Source organism: Schistocerca nitens, chromosome 4 (assembly GCF_023898315.1).
Source record: "Schistocerca nitens isolate TAMUIC-IGC-003100 chromosome 4, iqSchNite1.1, whole genome shotgun sequence".
Classification (NCBI taxonomy): domain Eukaryota; kingdom Metazoa; phylum Arthropoda; class Insecta; order Orthoptera; family Acrididae; genus Schistocerca; species Schistocerca nitens.
The window spans coordinates 562,411,507-562,434,763 of record NC_064617.1 but is presented as its reverse complement, the minus strand read 5'-3'; the positions used below and the strand labels follow the sequence as shown (position 1 = coordinate 562,434,763).

General features: G+C 40.3%; 1 pseudogene; it reads right to left on the bottom strand.

The window, feature by feature from the left end:
- Window positions 1–2,591: 2,591 nt before the first annotated feature.
- Window positions 2,592–2,710, bottom strand: LOC126254845 (5S ribosomal RNA; annotated as a pseudogene).
- Window positions 2,711–23,257: the final 20,547 nt, after the last annotated feature.

Below are 23,257 nucleotides of genomic sequence, written 5' to 3'. Positions count from 1 at the left end.
CGTGCATCCGTGCGTCGCTGCGGTCCGGTCCCAGGTCGACGGGCACGTGCACCTTCCGCCGACCACTGGCGACAACATCGATGTACTGTGGAGACCTCACGCCCCACGTGTTGAGCAATTCGGCGGTACGTCCACCCGGTCTCCCGCATGCCCACTATACGCACTCGCTCAAAGTCCGTCAACTGCACATACGGTTCACGTCCACGCTGTCGCGGCATGCTACCAGTGTTAAAGACTGCGATGGAGCTCCGTATGCCACGGCAAACTGGCTGACACTGACGGCGGCGGTGCACAAATGCTGCGCAGCTAGCGCCATTCGACGGCCAACACCGCGGTTCCTGGTGTGTCCGCTGTGCCGTGCATGTGATCATTGCTTGTACAGCCCTCTCGCAGTGTCCGGAGCAAGTATGGTGGGTCTGACACACCGGTGTCAATGTGTTCTTTTTTCCATTTCCAGGAGTGTATGTGCTGCCTGGGCCAGAAGGAGTGGCCGAGCGGTTGTAGGCGCTACAGTCTGGATCCAAGCGACCGCTACGGTCACAGGTCCGAATCCTGCCTCGGGCATGGATGTGTGTGATGTCGTTCGGTTAGTTAGGTTTAAATAGTTCTAAGTTCTAGGGGACTGATGACCTCAGAAGTTAAGTCCCATAGTGCTCAGAGCCATTTGAACCATTTTTTGTGTGCTGCCTGAAACGAAATCTGGACACAGAGCAACGTCAGTGTTATATCCCTGAGGCTAAAAGCGGACTGCTTCTGTTCTCATATGGTCATGGCAACTTGCGGTAATGAGCTAACAGCCATTTGTGTAGCTTATTATTCATTTTTGTAATTCGTTTTAATAATTAACCACCATTTAAAGACTGCAAGAATGGAAAAGAAAATTGAGAATGCGCTAGGTGACGATCAGTTTGGCTTTAGGAAAAGTAAAGAGACGAGAGAGGCAATTCTGACGTTACGGCTAGTAATGGAAGCAAGGCTAAAGAAAAATCAAGACACTTTCATAGGATTTGTCGACCTGGAAAAAGCGTTCGACAATATAAAATGGTGCAAGCTGTTCGAGATTCTGAAAAAAGTAGGGGTAAGCTAAAGGGAGAGACGGGTCATATACAATATGTACAACAACCAAGAGGGAACAATAAGAGTGGACGATCAGGAACGAAGTGCTCGTATTAAGAAGGGTGTAAGACAAGGCTGTAGCCTTTCGCCCCTACTCTTCAATCTGTACATCGAGGAATCAATGATGGAAATAAAAGAAAGGTTCAGGACTGGAATTAAAATACAAGGTGAAAGAATATCAATGATACGATTCGCTGATGACATTGCTATCCTGAGTGAAAGTGAAGAAGAATTAAATGATCTGCTGAACGGAATGAACAGTCTAATGGGTACACAGTGTGGTTTGAGATTAAATCGGAGAAAGACGAAGGTAATGAGAAGTAGTAGAAATGAGAACAGCGAGAAACTTAACATCAGGATTGGTGGTCACGAAGTCAATGAAGTTAAGGAATTCTGCTACCTAGGCAGTAAAATAACCAATGACGGACGGAGCAAGGAGGACATCAAAAGCAGACTCGCTATGGCAAAAAAGGCATTTCTGGCCAAGAGAAGTCTACTAATATCAAATACCGGCCTTAATTTGAGGAAGAAATTTCTGAGGATGTACGTCTGGAGTACAGCATTGTATGGTAGTGAAACATGGACTGTGGGAAAACCGGAACAGAAGAGAATCGAAGCATGTGAGATGTGGTGCTATAGACGAATGTTGAAAATTAGGTGGACTGATAAGGTAAGGAATGAGGAGGTTCTACGCAGAATCGGAGAGGAAAGGAATATGTGGAAAACACTGATAAGGAGAAGGGACAGGATGATAGGACATCTGCTAAGACATGATGGAATGACTTCCATGGTACTAGAGGGAGCTGTAGAGGGCAAAAACTGTAGAGGAAGACAGAGATTGGAATACGTCAAGCAAATAACTGAGGACGTAGGTTGCAAGTGCTACTCTGAGATGAAGAGGTTAGCACAGGAAAGGAATTCGTGGCGGGCCGCAGTAGACTGATGACCAAAAAATAAAGATTGCACTTCATCCTCATGACATGTTTTCTGGTACTGTGGCCGCAGACCCAGTAAGACCTCGAACATTCTTATACGTTCTCTGAACAGATATTAAGTATGAAAATAAATTTGCAGCAGTCTCCGAAAAAGTTTTATCTGTATAGACTTATGAATGAACAGAACAACATTCACTGCTAACCGATCAGTCGTTATACTGGTATATAACTTGCTTCTGACATTTAGGCAAGTCGGACATTTTATGACATTTCAGCTTGCACTTCAGAATGGCTATAAAACCGAAGTCATGATTATGTGAAATAAGCAAAACAAACTGCGTCTAAACAAGCATTGAAGCCCCAAGAGTACCGACCGGCCGCCGTGTCATCCTCCGCTTTTAGACGTCACCGGATGCGGACACGGAGCGGCATGCGGTCAGCGCACCGCTCTCCCGGGCGTTGTGTTTTCGTCACCGATGGCGCTATTTCCCAGTCAAGTAGCTCCTCAGTTGGCCTCACAGTGCCTGAGTGCGCCCTGCTTGCCAACAGCACTCGGCAGACCTGGACGGTGACCCATCCAAGTGCTAGCCAAGCCTGACAGCGCTTAACTTCGGTGATCTGACGGGAAACGGTGTCACCACTGCGGCAAGGCCGTTGGCTTGTGTGAGATAAATGAATAATAATTTCCAGTTTATTGGCCGAATTATTTTCAAAACGGTTGCGTATGTAGCGGGAAGGCCGCGAGTCCACGGTTGCACTTGTTTCTTTCTGAGCGAGTCGAGTCCACTCGTACCCGACAACAGACTCAGATGGAGAGTGGGATCCGGTGGAAACGCACCATTCGAGTCGACGTGCTCAGCGAGACGGCAGGTTCGGAGATGATGTCACGTGACTCCCTGGCGAGCCTAAAGCACGACTGTACTGAACTCATTTCTGGCCTATACCACCCACATCGTTGAGAGGTGAAGACACAGTATGGCTATTAAGAAATTATGTGTTGGAGACAGTTCGGCTATTAAGAAAGTGTGTGTTGAATAGGTCGTAAAATGGCACATCAACAACACGAATTTTTATTATGCATAACAGAAGAGGACAAAGGACGTAGTATAGTATCACAGACGTACTGGAAAGTGTAGTATGCTGATGCAAAATAATGATTACAATTGAATAGGACATAATGGAAGGAGATACTGTCCTGAATGTAATTATTTAGAGGTGGTATGTGTGTTAGTGACTGGACTAGAATACAAAGTAGTAAAAATAAGTTCCTTGGGTTCTGTGGGTTGTTGTTGTTGTTGTGGTCTTCAGTCCTGAGACTGGTTTGATGCAGCTCTCCATGCTACTCTATCCTGTGCAAGCTTCTTCATCTCCCAGTACCTACTGCAACCTATATCCTTCTGAATCTGTTGGTATATTCATCTCTTGGTCTCCCTCTACGATTTTTACCCTCCACGCTGCCCTCCAATACTAAATTGGTGATCCCTTGATGCCTCAGAACATGCCCTACCAACCGATCCCTTCTTCTAGTCAAGTTGTGCCACAAACTTCTCTTCTCCCTAATCCTATTCAACACCTCCTCATTAGTTATGTGATTTACCCATCTAATCTTCAGCATTCTTCTGTAGCACCACATTTCGAAAGATTCTATTCTCTTCTTGTCTAAACTATTTATCGTCCACGTTTCACTTCCATACATGGCTACACTCCATACAAATACTTTCAAAAACGACTTCCTGACACTTAAATCTATACTCGATGTTAACAAATTTCTCTCCTTCAGAAACGCTTTCCTTCCCATTGCCAGTCTACATTTTATATCCTCTCTACTTCGACCATCATTAGTTTTTTTGCTCCCCAAATAGCAAAACTCCTTTACTACTTTAAGTGTCTCATTTCCTAATCTAATACCCTCAGCATCACCCGACTTAATTCGACTACATCCCATTATCCTCGTTTTGCTTTTGTTGATGTTCATCTTATATCCTCCTTTCACGACACTATCCATTCCGTTCAACTGCTCTTCCAAGTCTTTTGCTGTCTCTGACAGAATTACAATGTCATCGGCGAACCTCAAAATTTTTATTTCTTCTCCATGAATTTTAATACCTACTCCGAATTTTTCTTTTGTTTCCTTCACAGCTTGCTCAATATACAGATTGAATAACATCGGGGAAAGGCTACAACCCTGTCTCACTCCCTTCCCAACCACTGCTTCCCTTTCATGCCCCTCAACTCTTATAACTGCCATTTGGTTTCTATACAAATTGTAAATAGCCTTTCGCTCCCTATATTTTACCCCTGCCACCTTCAGAATTTGAAAGAGAGTATTCCAGTTAACATTGTCAAAAGCTTTCTCTATGCGGAGCGTAAGGTAAATATCGCATTGTGTTTAGAAAAGAAATCTGATTTAATACGACTTTAGTTTGATTCTTCTACGTTATCTTTCTTTGCATTAGTCACGTGATTGTACGGGGTCCACTTTATATCCTAAATTTAAAATTTATTTTCGTGAGCAGACGATATTTCTGTCACTTAGTGATTTCTGCCTTTTTTTAGGGCGAATCATATAATGTGTGGCTTAGGGCTATTTTATTTTGACAGGGATCTAGGGAAATTTGGAGTAAAAGCAAACTTAAGATGGTAACATTATTTACTGTAGACACCACTTAGTGTTATACTTTATGATCCTACCAACTGATTAAAGGGGATACCCTCAAACTTATCGAATATAATCCGTCCAATTGTAGCTTACTATGTTAATTGTTCGATTACCATTGTTAAGGGCGACATCGAAATTTAGTCATATTATACCAATAGTAACCGCATAAAAAGTTGACCGATTACATCGACTGTCTAAGAGTGTAATCAACAAGTAGCACGAAATCTAGAGAAACACTCTGTGCAACATGTGTTAAGCCATGTACATCTTTTAGTGACAACAAGCAGCATGCAAAAATCGGAAAATGAATAACCACATCAAACTCTCATCGAAGCGAAGAATTTTGAGGTTGAAAGTGAGGAAAATTGTCAGTTTAAATTTATTGTAATAAGGTACTAAGCTTGAAAAATCATGGTTATTTTATTGACGAAAACCTCGAACTGGTGTTTCACTTTTACTAGCAGTTCAGCATTCATATACTGAAGTAGGAAGGATATTCTGTGTTCTCAAAAAGTAAAAACAATGAAACTCTTAACAGTCACCGTCAAACAAAACCGGAAATGCCTGGAAACAAAAGGCCAATTTGAGAACGTAATAGTGCCATTCTAAGTGTAACGACACAGTGGAAAAGTAATGCTTTAGCTTCTGATCCTGTAAATCTATGAACCTTCTGTTGATATTTTATGTTATTAAATACCAGAAATAATGTATTGTTATTCGTTATAATTATACTCCCTAATTCTAGGGATTTTTATGATTATTTAGGGTATTTTAGGGATAATTCCGAAGGATACTAGATTAAAACGAAAATTGTAAGTGAAAACACTGACTTCTGTTGCCACATTTTGATACTAATATTTGTCAAGTCGTTCATTATTAGTAAATACGTACGCACAGCTATCGTTCTTTCATTGTATCTTGCCCAGATGTAATAGTACAGTAAGATTAAAGATCACAATATTCGACAACATATTCTCTCCACTTTGTAACGTAGTAGCTTAAATATTATCAAAATATTTATTACACTTTATCTATTAAACAGTGAATATCAATATCGATACATAAACGTATCGACGTTTTTGATTTTTAAATGTATCGATGTTCTCTAACAAAGTTGACTCTCTTTGACAATCTTTTAAAAGTAAAATATGGATTAATAGATATTGTTTAAAGAAAGCAAATGCATAATGATGGATGTTAGGTATACTTATAACGACTGTAATATTTGTAGGTTATTTCAAAATGTATATTACTTTTGGTAAAGCAAATCAGAAAGTTGGCAATCCACTTTGGGTTTTCAACCCGCGTTTTGTGTGGCTGACCTAAGTGGCGCTAAGTGGCGCGGAAAGCCCAGAACGAAATGGAAAGACGTTAGTCGTAGGTGAGGTAGCCTGGTGCATATACGAACACTATGTGAACAAAAAGATCCGGACAATGACTTATAACTTCGTGGCGCCGTCCATCGGTAATACTGGAATTCAACATGGAGTTGGTCCACCATTACCCTTGATGACAGCTTCCACTCTCGCAGCCATACGTTCAATCAGGTGCTGGAAGGTTTCTTGGGGAATTGCAGTCCATTCTTCAAGGAGCGCTGCGCTGAGAAGGGGTAATGATGTCAGTCGGTGAGGCCTGGCACGAAGTCGGCGTTCCAAAAATCACAAAGGTGTTCTATAGGATACAGGATTCTGTGCAGTCCACTCCATTACAGGGATGTTATTGTCGTCTAACCATTCCGTCACAGGCCGTTCACTGTGAATAGGTGCTCGATCGTGTTGAAAGATGCAGTCGCCATCTCCGAATTGCTCTTCAACAGAGGGAAGCAAGAAGGTGCTTAAAATATCAATGTAGGCCTGTGCTGTGATAGTGACACGCAAAACAAGGGGTGCAAACCCCCTCTATGAAGAACACGACAACACCGTAACACCACCATCTCCGAATTCTACTGTTGGCCCTACAGACGCTGGCGATGACGTTCACCGGGCATTCTCCATACACATACCCTGCCATCGGATCGCTACATTGTGTACCGTGATTCGTCACTCCACACAACGATTTTCCACTATTCAGTCGTCCATTTTATGGCATTTACCGGCGTGACGTGTGGCTTATAAGCAGCCGCTGGACCATGAAATCCAAATTTTCCTGTCTTCCGCCTAACTATCATAGTACTTGCAGTGGATTCTGATGCAGTTTGGAATTCCTGTGTGATGGTCTGGATAGATGTCTGACTATTACACATTACGACCCTCTTCAACTGCTTCCCGTCTCTATCAGTCAACAGACGAGGTCAGTCTGTACGTTTTTGTGCTGTACGTGTCCCTACACGTTTCGACTTCACTATCACATCGGAAACACTGGACCTTGGGATGTGGAAATCTCGCGTACAGACGTATCACACACGTGACATCCAGTCAGCTGACCACGTTCGCAGTCCGTGTGTTCCGCGGACCGCTCCATTACGCTCTCTCACGACGTCTAATTACTAGTGAGGTCGCTGGAAGTAGGTGGCAGCACAACGCATCTAATATGAAAAATGTACCTTTTGGGGGGTGTCCGGATACTTTGAATCACATGATGTAGCTGTGCCACATCTGGCGTTGTCAAAATTTTGTGGGTGCTAAAACTGTCCTCATTCGAGTGACAGTTGGGGTGGAAGCGGTATTTTTATCATAAAGCTGTTTCCAGAATTGTCAATCCAGAATATCCAACATTAATCTTAGAAGTAATTTGGAGCCAGCGCAGACTTAAAGGATAATGGCCATTGCAAGTAACGTGGTAGTACATGAAGAGCCTAGCCAGTTATCATTCTGCAATCTTCAATTAAAACACTAAAACAGCTGTGCTAAACAAGACAAGGCTTTGTATCAAATCTAAGTAACCGGAAGTGTTACGAATATTACAGTCACAAACGTGATATCTAATTGCTGAATGGGTTCAGTTATCTAAACGTATCTGTTAAAGCCATCATCCTACATCTACATCTAAATCTACATTCATACTCCGCAAGCCACCCAACGGTGTGTGGCGGAGGGCACTTTACGTGCCTCTGTCATTACCTCCCTTTTCTGTTCCAGTCGCGTATGGTTCGCGGGAAGAATGACTGTCTGAAAGCCTCCGTGCGCGCTCTAATCTCTCTAATTTTACATTCGTGATCTCCTCGGGAGGTATAAGTAGGGGGAAGCAATATACTCGATACCTCATCCAGAAACGCACCCTCTCGAAACCTGGCGAGCAAGCTACACCGCGATGCAGAGCGCCTCTCTTGCAGAGTCTGCCACTTGAGTTTATTAAACATCTCCGTAACGCTATCACGCTTACCAAATAACCCTGTGACGAAACGCGCCGCTCTTCTTTGGATCTTCTCTATCTCCTCCGTCAACCCGATCTGGTACGGATCCGACACTGATGGGCAATACTCAAGTATAGGTCGAACGAGTGTTTTGTAAGCCACCTCCTTTGTTGCTGGACTACATTTTCTAAGCACTCTCCCAATGAATCTCAACCTGGTACCCGCCTTACCAACAATTAATTTTATATGATCATTCCACTTCAAATCGTTCCGCACGCATACTCCCAGATATTTTACAGAAGTAACTGTTACCAGTGTTTGTTCCGCTATCATATAATCATACAATAAAGGATCCTTCTTTCTATGTATTCGCAATACATTACATTTGTCTATGTTAAGGGACAGTTGCCACTCCCTGCACCAAGTGCCTATCCGCTGCAGATCTTCCTGCATTTCGCTACAATTTTCTAATGCTGCAACTTCTCTGTATACTACAGCATCATCCGCGAAAAGCCGCATGGAACTTCCGACACTATCTACTAGGTCATTTATATATATTGTGAAAAGCAATGGTCCCATAACACTCCCCTGTGGCACGCCAGAGGTTACCTTAACGTCTGTAGACGTCTCTCCATTGAGAACAACATGCTGTGTTCTGTTTGCTAAAAACTCTTCAATCCAGCCACACAGCTGGTCTGATATTCCGTAGGCTCTTACTTTGTTTATCAGGCGACAGTGCGGAACTGTATCGAACGCCTTCCGGAAGTCAAGAAAAATAGCATCTACCTGGGAGCCTGTATCTAATATTTTCTGGGTCTCATAAACAAATAACGCGAGTTGGGTCTCACACGATCGCTGTTTCGGGAATCCATGTTGATTCCTACATAGTAGATTCTGGGTTTCCAAAAACGACATGATACTCGAGCAAAAAACATGTTCTAAAATTCTACAACAGATCGACGTCATAGATATAGGTCTATAGTTTTGCGCATCTGCTCGACGACCCTTCTTGAAGACTGGGACTACCTGTGCTCTTTTCCAATCATTTGGAACCCTCCGTTCCTCTAGAGACTTGCGGTACACGGCTGTTAGAAGGGGGGCAAGTTCTTTCGCGTACTCTGTGTAGAATCGAATTGGTATCCCGTCAGGTCCAGTGGACTTTCCTCTGTTGAGTGATTCCAGTTGTTTTTCTATTCCTTGGACACTTATTTCGATGTCAGCCATTTTTTCGTTTGTGCGAGGATTTAGAGAAGGAACTGCAGTGCGGTCTTCCTCTGTGAAACAGCTTTGGAAAAAGGTGTTCAGTATTTCAGCTTTACGCGTGTCATCCTCTGTTTCAATGCCATCATCATCCCGGAGTGTCTGGATATGCTGTTTCGAGCCAATTACTGATTTAACGTACGACCAGAACTTCCTAGGATTTTCTGTCAAGTCTGTACATAGAATTTTACTTTCGAATTCACTGAACGCTTCTCGCATAGCCCTCCTTACGCTAACTTTGACATCGCTTAGCTTCTGTTTGTCTGAGAGGTTTTGGCTGCGTTTAAACTTGGAGTGAAGCTCTCTTTGCTTTCGCAGTAGTTTCCTAACTTTGTTGTTGCACCACGGTGGGTTTTTCCCGTCCCTCACAGTTTTACTCGGCACGTACCTGTCTAAAACGCATTTTACGATTGCCTTTAACTTTTTCCATAAACACTCAACATTGTCAGAAGTCAAGAAGTGAATAGTGAATCCTCATTGCATGTCACTGTGTTGAAATAAGTTTGGGTAAAGCTAAACGGCCAAGAGATCGTATAACATAATTTCAGAATACGACAATGGTAGACTGTCACAAGTGTATTTAGCTGAAAAATACAGCTCTGAATTTATTTGTGTGGACATAAAATTATCTGGCCACGTTGCTAATTCACTCAATGCTTCAGATTTTGCGACTACTTTCACTTAATATTCAGTAATTCAATTTTCTTTAATACCTAACTGCAAAATTTAGAGATAGTAGCCATCGAGTTGCGTCAGAATCTCACAGCTTGCATCCATCTTGATTGCAAGCAGAACATTCACAACTAATTGCAATAACAAAAATCTCATTTCAGTAACAGTTAAATAAATTCTGAAATAATAAAGTTAAATTACACCTTCAGAGCTAGTGATCACAAATCTTCGTTGAATTAGTATTTTTTTCAGAGGGACTGTCGTATGGTAAGATTAAGCAGTCCAGAATCATTTCGCTAGTGCGATGAGGATGAAACTACAAGGTAAACATAGAAGTATTTAGTCAGTGTAATTTCCTTATTGTGTGCCTAAATTATTGAGAATAGAGCCCCGTTATCCTCATCGCGCTTTGAAGAGACGTCCGAGAGAAAATTAGATGCCAAAAATTAACGATATTCTGTTGGTTTACACATTGTCAGTTCAATAATTAAATATTATTAGAGCCAGCAAAATAGTAACAGTTACATGGTGCAGAATAAATGTCAATGCTCAGATGAGCGAAGATAAGGCTTTTCTGGGAAGACAGAGAGAGATTGGCGAGTAAGACTGTTGTTTTGATGGTATGGCTGGGTCGAGCGCTGAGCGGCCGCAAAAACAGTGCGATAAAGCGGCTTGTTTTTTCGTAGCTCCGTAGGGTCAGCATTTTCTCTCCAATAACTTAAAATATTTTTCTGTAGCATATTAAACACCAAAGAAAGCAAACACAGCGTTTACAACAGGTAAAAATTTCTAGTTTCGTAAAAAGAAATACTTTCCCTGTTTCGAAAACGTTAAAAAATTCGATTACACACGATTCTTATACTTTAAAAATAAAAGACGAATCGTTCACACGTAGAATCGGCGGATTCGTGTACACGTGGCGACCGTGACGGGACTTGAAGATTTTCAGGTAAAAACGGACTTAGGTTCTGTTCTTGAAAAGTGGAAATATCAGAATTTGGCAAAGTACATGATGACAACTCATAATAGTGGAACAAAAGCAGTTCAGGACCATTCGATATATTGTATTAGATTGTATTAGGGTACCAGGGAGACAAAAAAAAGAAAGGCCGTGGCGACGGCTCCTTATCGATTCTTCTCAGCTTTGCGTAGTTGTGTGTGTCTATGGCGTCACATTTCCCTCTATGTATCGATTACCCTTTTGGAGCAACATCTCTGGCGGTGCGTCGTGAAGGCGGCAGAACGCGGAGAGAGCCAGGACGGCGAACGTAAGAGTAACAGCTGGCTATGGCCGACCAGGACGACCAGCGGCCCGGCTATCAGCCGCAGCTATATTACTCTGGTACACGTTTTGTTCACGACCTTAGCGTTTCTCTCCTGCTGCGATTTTTGGGGAGACTGCGTCCCATTGTATGAATTCCTTTCGTCCTGACGTCCATTGGTTTGTGATTTAGGCGATTTAATGCTGTGTGCGACTGGACATTTAATGCTGCCCTGACAATATTCAACCTGCCTTCGAATTTTGCACCTTTCATGCACAGTGGTCGTACTATGAGAGCATCTCGCTTTCCCTGGTCTTTGTGGCTTCCTGAAGGGCTGAGTTGGGTTGGGTCGTTTGGAGGAAGAGACCAAACCGCGAGGTCATAGGTCTCCTTGGATAAGGGAAGGACGGGGAAGGAAGTCAGCCGTGCCCTTTCAAAGGAACCATCCCTGCATTTGCCTGGAGCGATTTAGGGAAATCACGGAAAACCTATATCAGGATGGCCGGACGCGGGATTGAACCGTCATCCTCCCGAATGCGAGTCCAGTGTGCTAACCACTGCGCCACCTCCCTCGGTCAAGGGCTGAATTTAATGTGATTAGTGATTGAGCCCGCTTTTTTATTTATTGGTATTTTTTATTATTTGTCTATTTGTGCCTCTCTAAGGGTGGTTTTCTGCGTTATTTATTACGTGTACAATTTGATCGCTTAATTCCAGTTACAGTGGACGAGAAATTATATAACTAATGTTGTTTACCTTAAAATGTATTGGTGATTACTTTGAGGTTTTCCCTGATTTATTTAAATGTTTGTGGCCACTCTTTTTTTATAGTAGTGTTGTTAATGGAAGCTTAGTCCTTCTGTATCCTTTAAACAATTTTGTGGTTGTGAGGGGTCCACTTGTACTTGGAGCCCGTTTTTGTAATATATTTCATGAAAATTGGTATGAAATGGTTATCACATGTAGAAGAAATTGTGTGTTTGACACCACTGAACCAAAGATGTTGTCTGAGTGGCAGAATTGATTGTAAGTAGGGGTGCGCAGAGCGTTGTAGCAGTTGCCGTAGTTTTAAGTATGCAGCAACGCAATGTGGCTTTTGCTAATTTTGCAGTACTGACCCTTGAATGTAGGAACCGGGTATTTGCCCTCAGATTTAATGTATAGATTGATCTGGTATGCCCGATTTGTAATATTTTGTGTGTTTTGTAATCCTGATACAAGGAAGTTAAATTTTGGAATCTGTTTTGTCAAGCGATGTCAGACCTTTTGTCATGTAACAGACCAGGTATTGTTAACTATGTCAGCAAGTGAGAATTGTAGAACAGTTGAGAAATTCACTGATTTTGAAGATAATGTAAAATTGTATTTTGTGGAGGAGAAGCTTTATTTTGAATGCAATTTTCGAACTGAAGAATTCGGTCTTAGCATATCCTGTTATCAGTAGCTCATCGTTTACCATGTCGTGTCTACGGTGTCGTGTGACATTCTATGTACGAAACTGTTTTACGGCCGGCATTGCACTTCGCTGAGCCGGGATTGAATATCTTGTATGCCTTCTGTGGAGAGAAAAGAATACCAACATTACTTTACATCCGTTGCAAGTGAAGAGCTAAGGAAAAATCTATTTCATTGTTTATTTGCATAGGGAATTTTATCAGTTTATTTTTCAGGGCCATAGAACCCGGTGCTCACGAGACTGTGTAAATTTCAGAGGGATTGATTTCATTATAGGCATTACATACTGGTTTTCCATGTTAAGTTGTTTAATTTTTCTTTGGATTACAGTAAAACTGCTAAGCACCCCATTTGCTCAACAACACATCACACAATAAATCTGAATAATACGAAGTTATTTTTAAAGAACGTTACACTTAGTATTTTTAGAGAACGTTACATGGTGTAACCGAGTCAGAGTTTTCTTACGGATGGCTATGTGAAATTCTCACTGAACTGAAATGTTTGATTAGCCATATGAACATCTGAGCCTGAAGTCAATTAAATTAACTAGTTGTATTTTCTGCTGGTTATTTTACCAGTTGCCTTTTTATTTGTGTGAGGAGGTGGATTTAAACCTTGTATGTCAAATATGTATGCAAATTGTGTTATAGGTTTCCTGTGTTGCGTAGGCAGCTAATGGGCACGAGAATCTGTTTAATTCCAGTTCTGTAGAGCACTAACTTGCCTCAGATTACGGCCGACTTCTCTGCGCCTCACGGGCTCCGGGGCTTGCTGACATCAAGCGCTACCTTCTTGTTTGCTAACTTGTGTGCTGGCAGAGCGGATTGGCCTAAGCAAAGTGATTCAGGCAGTTTGTTGGAACAAACAACTTAAGTTCTCTTGGGTATTTTACGACCTGCATTGTTATTAAAAATTGTACCCATTCCCATACAACATTTTGCTTTTAGATCTAAGTAACTGTACTGTACTAGCTTTCTCTCAACAATTAGGGATTCGTAGTGTATTTGAAGGTGTTTCTTTTAACTGCTAATGTCCTGCTTTCACCTTGTATCCTCTAGGGGCAATTTAGTGTTATTTATTTAATTTTTTTTATATAACAGGCGGGCCGGGGGGGGGGGGGGGTATTCTGCTTTAACAGTACATTTGGTTCTTTTCTTGTTATAAGGAATTGTTAATGCTACTATGAAATAACTTGTTGCCTTTGATGAAATTACTGATTGTACTATAAATTGTAGCAGTTTCTGTTATTAGCAACACAGCTTGGTCGAGTGCAGACTGAAAGTGGGAATATGCCCTTTCTAGGACGACACGGCGGCCGGTAGAACCCGTTGGGCCTTCAAGGCCTGTTTGGGCGGAGTTTAGTTAGTTTAGAATATCTCTGTTATAATTTTTTGACATATTTGCCATTTGGTTGTTGTTTATTAAAATGGAGCTTGACCATTACTGTGTTTAATAGTATTTGTTGTTATCTGAATAAGCCGGCCGCGGTGGTCTCATGGTTCTAGGCGCGCAGTCCGGAACCGCGTGACTGCTACGGTCGCAGGTTCGAATCCTGCCTCGGGCATGGATGTGTGTGATGTCCTTAGGTTAGTTCGGTTTAAGTAGTTCTAAGTTCTAGGGGACTGATGACCGCAGATGTTAAGTCCCATAGTGCTCAGAGCCATTTGAACCATTTTTTATCTGAATAAATGTAATCAAACGACAAATGCCAGTATTGCTCTGGGATGCCCTCTCACGCTTCCTTATCTTTCCATTCTGTGTAAAGGGGACGTCAATGGCAGGTCCTAAAAATAATCAGAGACTGGCAAAAGTCAAGATGGAGTCGGGCAGTGTTAGGAATGAAGAAGTACTTGCAAATGGAGAGTGCGCGAGAGGAGAGAGTGAAAACAGTAGCCAACAAGTGGCACCACAGATAACCGGTGACAGCGTGTTTCAGATTATGCGCCCATTATACGATTCCATACTGCTAGAGATCAAAATGGATCATGACACTACATTTTTCTATCAGAAAAACGCTGAACAGAATCGAACCATGGCAGTAGAACAGCAACCTTTTAGCTCTGAAATAATGGAAATGTTGTAAAACAAGACTATTAACATGACCATAGTGAATCGTAATATGGAGGTTCTACAAACTAATATTACAATTCAAAGTACGACTCAGATTCTAAATTATATCCAAACTGGGAACCAGAAATTGGAGCCCCAAAAGTTCAATAATCAAAAGCAAAAATTGGAGACTAAAATCTCTGATTTCGATGAGAGCTTAAGGAATAAGAAACAACCGAATTTGGCAATACTGAATTTACAGACCCAAATGATTACTGAACTCTGTACTTCCATTTCTTCAGCAAAAGTTGTCTTAACGAAAGTCCAGAACCAAGCAATAGCTAACAACGAAAGACTATGAAAGGGCACTGTTCTATTTTCCACGGCGATTTTCAAGATGTTTTGGCCATAATTGTGAATGAAGTTCTGAATTTGATAAATGTACTCAACCTCCGTAGTATAGATGTAACCATGGTCTTCGTTAAGTCTGTTCCTGAGGCCACAGATATTGTTCAGAGAGGTTACATCTTTTGAAGAGAGTAGCGGGCACCGTGTGTAAGACTGTCAGGTAATGTATTTGGTTTGGAAAGTACAGAAGCTGGCCTGCCGGGCACCGGAGGCAGCGTTATTTAAAAAGAATTTTTTGTAGTAATATTATTCGAGGAAAATGTTGAGTACATCAGATGATATGAATGCAAAGTCATTTTTAAGGTTAAGCAGTGTTTTTATATTTGTAAGTATGTAGTTTCTTATTGTTAGAACACTGTGTATGGTCAAATTTTGCTGTAGAAATTTTATAGTGAAGCACATGGCCTTGTCTGGTGGTTGAAACAAATACCAAGGGAAGTAACTGTACACAGGAAAATTTTTCAGAAACGTTTTGCTAACGTGTCTAGTTGTGAGAACTCTACGAAAGGATGTATTGTTGTTATGGTTTGATGAAGCATAGTTTAATTTGGAGTCTTGGTCTCATTTATCAGTCGTTAAGTTTAGCTGCTCATTTTTCAGTCTTTACCTTTATTAATATATTTTCTACATTCGCATTTCCCATCGCTGGAGAAGCATTTTTCTGAAAATTAGTGAGATACCGCCTTGCGTCGTTCATCGCAAGTACGGTAAATGAAATTTGGTTTTGGATAGTCACATCAGATGGTAACAGGTTGCGGGACAAACGAGCGTTACGTGCGCACATTTAGGCCAACAAATTTAATTATCATCCAAATTCATGTCCATTGTATGGTACAATGGTTGTCGGAATGTATTATGAAAATATCACATCAGTTCAGATGTTTCATATCAGTAAAAGATTTCAGAAAAGTGCTGTCTTGTATGTTTTCAAGCATTTTATGAAAAAGTCAGATGCGTTGAACTTTCTGTTCATTTACTGTGTAATTAGAATAACAGTTCTGATACAGTGATTATTTGCTAGGCAAAATATAAATATTAGTAATATTCAGGGTCAACATTTTAATCTGTATCATTTTGCAGTCATATAGCATACGTTATTTTAATTGAAAACGGATTGCTTTCTCACAGGCGAATTGTTTGATGTACTGGCTAGTGGCCGGTCGGAGTGGCCGAGCGGCTCTAGGCACTACAGTCTGGAACCGCGCGTTCGCTGCGGTCGCAGGTTCGATTCCTGCCTCGGGCATGGATGTGTGTGATGTCCTTAGGTTAGTTAGGTTTAAGTAGTTCTAAGTTCTAGGGGATTGATGACCTAAGAAGTTAAGTCCCATAGTGCTCAGAGCCATTTGAACCATTTGAACTGGCTAGAGTGGATTCCGCATCGTGCAACGTGAGCTTCATATACTTCCGGTCAGAATTAAATTTTAACGGCATTCTGTTGCCCTGCACTGAGATTTTCGTATTTCAGTATAAAAATAAGTTTTATACATTCGTCAGATGCCAATCAAACACTTGCAAGCACAAGTTTCGAAGTTTTAACAGTAGCGTTTCAATTAATACTGTAATACTGAATTTTACAAAAAAAAAAAAAAAAATGTAGAACCGATCGTAGGGAATAAATTGCGAAAGCTCGTTCCGGTAATAAAGATAGAAATAACAGACGAAACGCAAGCTGGTTTCGTGGCACTCAGTTTCGCAAAAGGTGAAAACGAATGGTGATGTGATAACACATATTCGTAATGAAGTACGGTCATTACGCATAGAATTGTAAAACAAAGCGAGTAGTACTCCTTTCGCTATGCGAAAATCAGAATTACTGGGCAAAGAGGAGAAACACAATCTTCAAACCAAGTAAGGGGGTTGACATCGGGCGGATTCCATAAACAGTTGAGAATGAGCTGACAGATTAGGAAAAGATTAATTTAGTAAATGGTGTTATGACTGGTAGCGCAGAGACACGGGATTTGAACACAGGCACGTCAAATATGACGTTTTAGTAGTTCAAAGAGAACTTTTGTTGAGGAGTTTTGGTCTTTGCAAAAACAGGGTCAGTTGTGGTGAGAGTACTCGTAGCGAAAATGCCAGAGAATCAAGGAAGTGGTACCATGAAGGACTACTGTGAGTCCTGGTGTAAAAGGCTAGAATATTTGGAATACAGGCTTCCCGAATGAGAGATAGCGTGGGAGGTATGAAAGAAACTACCCTATGATTCGAAACGTGACATCGATGGCAATCACAAAACGGTCGACAATTTCTTAGAAAAAGTCGATGAAGATCGATGGTGTGAAACAGACGACCGAAGAACTTTCAGAAATCAAAATGTACTTGAAAGAGGAGGCCGCAGTGGGCAGCCAATAGATGTGACGAGAGAACGTGATAGAGAGAGTTTTGGCAATCGTGGGAGAGGTAAATCTAACAATTTCAGGGGGTACGGAGATGAGCAAAAGTAAATCCTCACAGATTTCTGGTATGTCGGGCACGGAAAAAAAATTGCTTGAAGAAAGGACGAGAGCAAAAGTACTATCAGCTTGAAGACACGATCAGAAAGGTAGAGCACGGACTTCTTGGAAGCAAAGTTCTCAACTGAGACAATAAAGGCGTAAACATCGGAGTTAGAGAAAAAAATGATCGTTATGGAGGTAGATGAAATTGGAAAATATGTGGGACAGGGTGAGAGGAAGAGAAATTGATATCACGAATAAGGGAAGAGATGGTTCCTAAGCATCGAAGGATGGGCATACTGTCGAGGAAGGTAACAATAAGTGCAATTTAGAAAACAGGCCGAATGACGTTGCGTGCTTAGGGGAACTTTGTAAAATATATGACGGCTGGAGCGATGGGAAAGTCGAGCGAGATACGAGAGGTAGTGACCTGGAAAAGGCTCTGCCCTAAGTTGTAGAAAGGGAGGAAAGGAAAAAGACTTGCATGTGCAAATAGATTTTGACGAGATAACACTATTATCTGAATACCAACAATGATTGGAGATTACTGCCAAAGAGAAGGCAACTTTCAGAGGGGAAAATGAAGAAAATGGTCCTAGAATCAAATTAACAGAAACTCATTCCGATTTTCGTAACTATTCTGTAAAGACAGAAATTCATCATGATTCAAGAAACTTCGATAACAGTGACAGTTTAAGGTGTGTAGCCAATCACATAAAAGCTAATGGGACCGATAGTATGTTTGCTGAAGTCTAAGAGAATCAGGAAGATTTAATGTCAACACAGGATGAAAAAGATTGCATGTATGATTCTGATGGGAACTTGTTAGAAGAGGTGAAGATGACAAAGGAATTTATTGACTAACCGCCAATTTTCAAGTAATATGTCGAGCAAAGGGAAGTAAAATAGAGTTAAACCAAGAGAAAGATGCAGCTGAATGCAGTAACGATGACGAGTTTTCCTCTCAAAGTTATAAATACTGAAAGCAGCAATGATCTGTGGCAAGCCAGTACTAGGTAAACAGCGTTAGTGAAAGATCCTGGGAATGTTGCAAAAAGACGAGGAAGCAGAAGAATATATGCATCAGAGTAGACAAAAAACGTAGGAGAGGAGGAAAAACATCCTGATAAGTAGGAGTAGGACGGATTTCTTGGCACGACCTTGTTAATAAAAGGTTCTGATTTGGAATGATGAGTAGAACTGCACTTTAACAGGGTGTTAAACCTAGTTCTGGACTATAAATGAAAACCATAGATCTGGGGGCAAGCATGTGACAGACATTGAACAAATAATGAACATATTAAATCGTGAAAGTACGGGTTTTACTCCTGAAGAAATATTGAAAGGGTAGAAATCAAAATTTCTGGTGTTAAACTTACTAGATTTTCCTCCTCACATTGAAATCTCATGAGACAAAATCAATTACTTTGATACAAGATTGAAAATGAAGCTGATGGCAGGTTCGTCGACGTGACAAAAATCTGAAGTTTCCGAATTTAAAAATAAGTGATTTGGTTCTCACGAAGACTCACGATAAATCGAGTGACATTAATCATGAAACTGGTAAATTTTAATTTCTTTAAATGGACCTTACAAATCTGTGAGTATTTCTCGTGCTTCTGCTTATTTTTTGGAATTTCCATTTCCAAGGAAGAGTCTTTGTATAAGAAATACAGTATATTTGAGAAAATACGAACCAATTCAAAGACGTAAAAGACAGTCTGAAATAAATGTGCATTTAAAATGTGCAAAACAACAATAATTTGATTAGTCTATGTTTCTTGAACATAATAATTTTTTGTAAATGTTGATAATGATGGACAATGTCTAAATGAGGTTTTCCACGTTTCAGATAAGAACTGGAGATGATATAAAAAGTGACAGAAGTGACTGTGCTTTTAGAAAAAGAGCCTAGAAAATAAAAACAAGAAAGTGAGTTGTGGTAAAGGACTCACAAAACACTGAGAAACTGAGTGTCACAGAGAGTGAGAAAATATTCATTGAATTCAGTAAAATCGAAAGAAAGAAATAACATTAAGTGAGAGCAAGGGACGCTCTCGGGTGCAGTGTCCTTTTTTGTTTTAGAAAATTTGTCAATAGAGTTATTTATTTATTATGAGTGATTTGAGTTTAGTAATAAGTAAAAAGAACAAGTGCATAGTAATTTACTCAGTAGGTTTTCAATTTGAAGTAAATGGTAAACGACATTTATGCAAAAAATATTACACTGTATAACGACGAACAAAATGCTACACTAAAGAAATTATTATTAAATAAGTTTATCTATGTACGTGATTTATAAAGTTTATGTATGTATGATGTCCTCTTGGAAAATGTGATGTTATCGAAAGTATCTAATGATTCAATGATTTGTTCAAAGAAACATTTCTTTGAAGTGATCCATAGAGGACAATGCAACGAAATCTGAGACATATGTAACACAACAGCTTAAAGTTGGCAAAAACAATTATTAAAATATTCGATTAAACTGTTACTAAAAATATCGATACATAAAAGTATCGTTGTTTTGCAATTATGTTAAATGTATCGATGTTTTCTGAGGATGTTAAATGTTTTTGATAATCTGTTAAAAGTAAATGAAGTAATAAATATTGTTTAAAGAAAGCGAAAGCATAATAACCAATGTTTTCTATAATTATAGCGACTGTAATATTTATATGTTGTGTGAAAATGTATACTACTTTTGACAAAGGAAATAAGAAAGTCGGAAACAGACTGTATTAGTTGTTTCACATTAATCTTATTGTAAGAAGTGAACAATTCCCTTTTTTTGCAAAGCATTGCTAATAGTGAAGGTATCACCGCACGTCCGCAGAACAACGAGGTTTATGACGATGAGGTTTTCTATACAGAGATATAAAGCATGTACAACTGCAGGTAACACAAACGTATGGTCTGTGATGTACGTGAGGGTAAACTGACGTCAGTGTGTGAAGCACTTCCAACACTAGGTTGTGTGGTCAATGTTTTATTTTTGAATACACGATTGCAGCTTCGGCCATTGTCGAGGGCTTATGGAACATAAACACAATAGGGTATTTGACTGTTTACTGGAAATTGTCTTAAATGATTAATTATGTCATTTTATGCTCCTGATATGCTTTTTTCCTCTTGAATTTCAGTGTTCTTTTATAAAAACGGAAATGAAATTGAAACGTAATTTGAAAGCCCGCTAAAACGCTCCATTCGAGTCATGTGATGCCTGTGACGTCATTGGCTAGCTCGCTGCTCCTACTGTCATAAAACTAATTCAGAGTAATGTCGTTTTTTGGAATTTACGTTTCTGAAAATGGATTAAAAATTGTGTGTAGTATCATACTGTACAAATACATCTATAAAAAAGCCTGAAAAGTTTTTTTGAGTGTTCCACGGAATGAGAAGATGCGTAAAATGTGGTTGCACTGTACCGGCAAATTGCCACCACATCGACGCGCAAGTCCACTAATTTAATTTAAAATGTATTGCACTGTGAAGTTAACATTACTTTACCTCCGAGATATGCTTTCCCACTGTTACAAGAAAAGTTACCGTCATGTAACGAAATTAAACTCTTAGTGAAAGTTATCGTTTTGACCAGCTTCACACAAATTGCTCTGTAGCTTAGTTGTGAGTGGTACACCGCCGAATGTTAGAAGGTGATTTCTACAGATCGCTGGTTTGAATCCAACTCTAAAGAGTTTTTTAACCAATTTGTAAAACGACTCGACAGTCCTTTCAAATGAATACGAATTCACAATTACAAAACTACATCACATTGATCAGAAACAGAACATTATTGCGCTTCCCTTGCTGTTTACATTCGCTTAAATTTGCAATCGCTTTTCACACACGTCACGTTGAAAAAGATATTTGTAGTTAATGTGACCACAGACTTTTTACATTATTAGAAAAAAAATTATCTTCGTACCGTCCAGCTACGATCCCTGTTGTTTACATTATTAGAAAAAAAAATTGTCTTCTTACCGTCCAGCTAGGATCCCTGTTGTTGAAACTTTTGAAGTTTCATCATCTTACATAAAGGTGAAGTAAGTCTTCTTCAGACTCTGACGTCATTTTACACTAACAACCATCATAGAGCTTACGTTTGTGTTACCTGCATGTTGTACATGCTTTATATCTCTCCGTATAGAAAACCTAATCGTCATAGACCTCGCCGTACTGCGAACGTACGGTGATATCTTCACTACCAACAATGCTTTGCAAAAAAGGAACTGTTCACTTCGCAGACTAAGATTAATGTGAAGCAACTACTGCAATTGGTTCTTGCTACTGCCACTTTCGTATTTCGTGCACAACTTTGAAAAACAAGCAACCCTTCCAGGATTCGAACGTTGAGCCACAGCATCTGTAGTCAGATGCGCTATCCGTAGCGCCACTTTTTTTCTCATTTTTTCCGCTATTGTTTGTTGCATTTGGTATGAACAGGCGTCGCATGACCTTCGTTGAAGTTGACAGTTGATACCTTCACTCAGTTTTTTTATTCATTTTTTATTAAAGAGCACAATCAGTCCTCTGACCGAACACGCTGAGTTACCGTGCCGGCTACCAATGAACGTCTCTGCAGGCTGGGATCTCCGTTGAGTGACTTCTATATAGGAAATCAGTACTAAGATTTACCAAGATTTGGATCGTAGCTCATGAGCCATAGTCGACAATCCAGTTATAATATAGTGACTCATTTGCAAAAGTTCTGTAATTCCTTACTTTTGAGCGAGTTTAATGATGTCACAGGGAGCAGGGAAAAGAATGGCCGTCGTTGCACATATCTCTGCTCTAAATGTGTGAAGCGTAAACACATCAACTTTCGCAACGTTTCCACTATCAGCGTACACAAAATTCGTTTCTGAGTTACTTACAAATTTTAATTGCGTTTTCCATTACTAAATACCTAAACTGTTTACGGAAAAAGTATGTAAAAACCTCGTAACTTCGGCTAACACTCGTGTAACACACGTATAGCTTCGTCTTACTCCTGGTCTGTGACGTCATCAGAGCATCAGGCAATAACAGAGCGTCTTCGATCACTTGACCAAATCTTGATTATTTAATGATTTTTGAGCTTTAATTAAGCAGAATGATAGATATTTTGAGAATATTGACCGTAAATGCTATTTGAATATTATACTCAATCAGATTAACAACAGTCCGAGCCATATTTGGAACACAGGAAAATAGCCTATTGTCGTATGTTCTTGACATGCAGGGTGATTCTTACTAACGTGTGAAAACCCCCGAAGAGACGTGCATAACATCGAAAAAAGTAATTTAATATTAGACACTAGGGGCAGCAAATGTCGGTAAATACCCCAAAAGTGGATGACTAGTATGGAATATGTGACGTCACCAGATGACACACCTCGCCGCACGCGCAGCAACTGGGCTTGCCGATCCTACCCTCGCCGCTAGAGGGCAGTGCTGCACATCGCACCGCTAGGCTACTCTGTTTTCGGCCATCTTTTGTAAATGTGATCTGTTATAAACTTAGAAGTTACAAAATTATCGTCGTCGTTGTAATCAAACAAAACCTATTATTATTTTGTGTTTCTTTGCTTTCACCCTTCTATTTCTTCGTTTACAGACTTAACTTAATTTACTGGCAGCGATGTAATTTGAAAGTTTTTTTTGAAAAATGAAGAAACCGCAGAACGGTCGCTTAATCCACAATCTCTTTCTCTTAGAAACTGTTG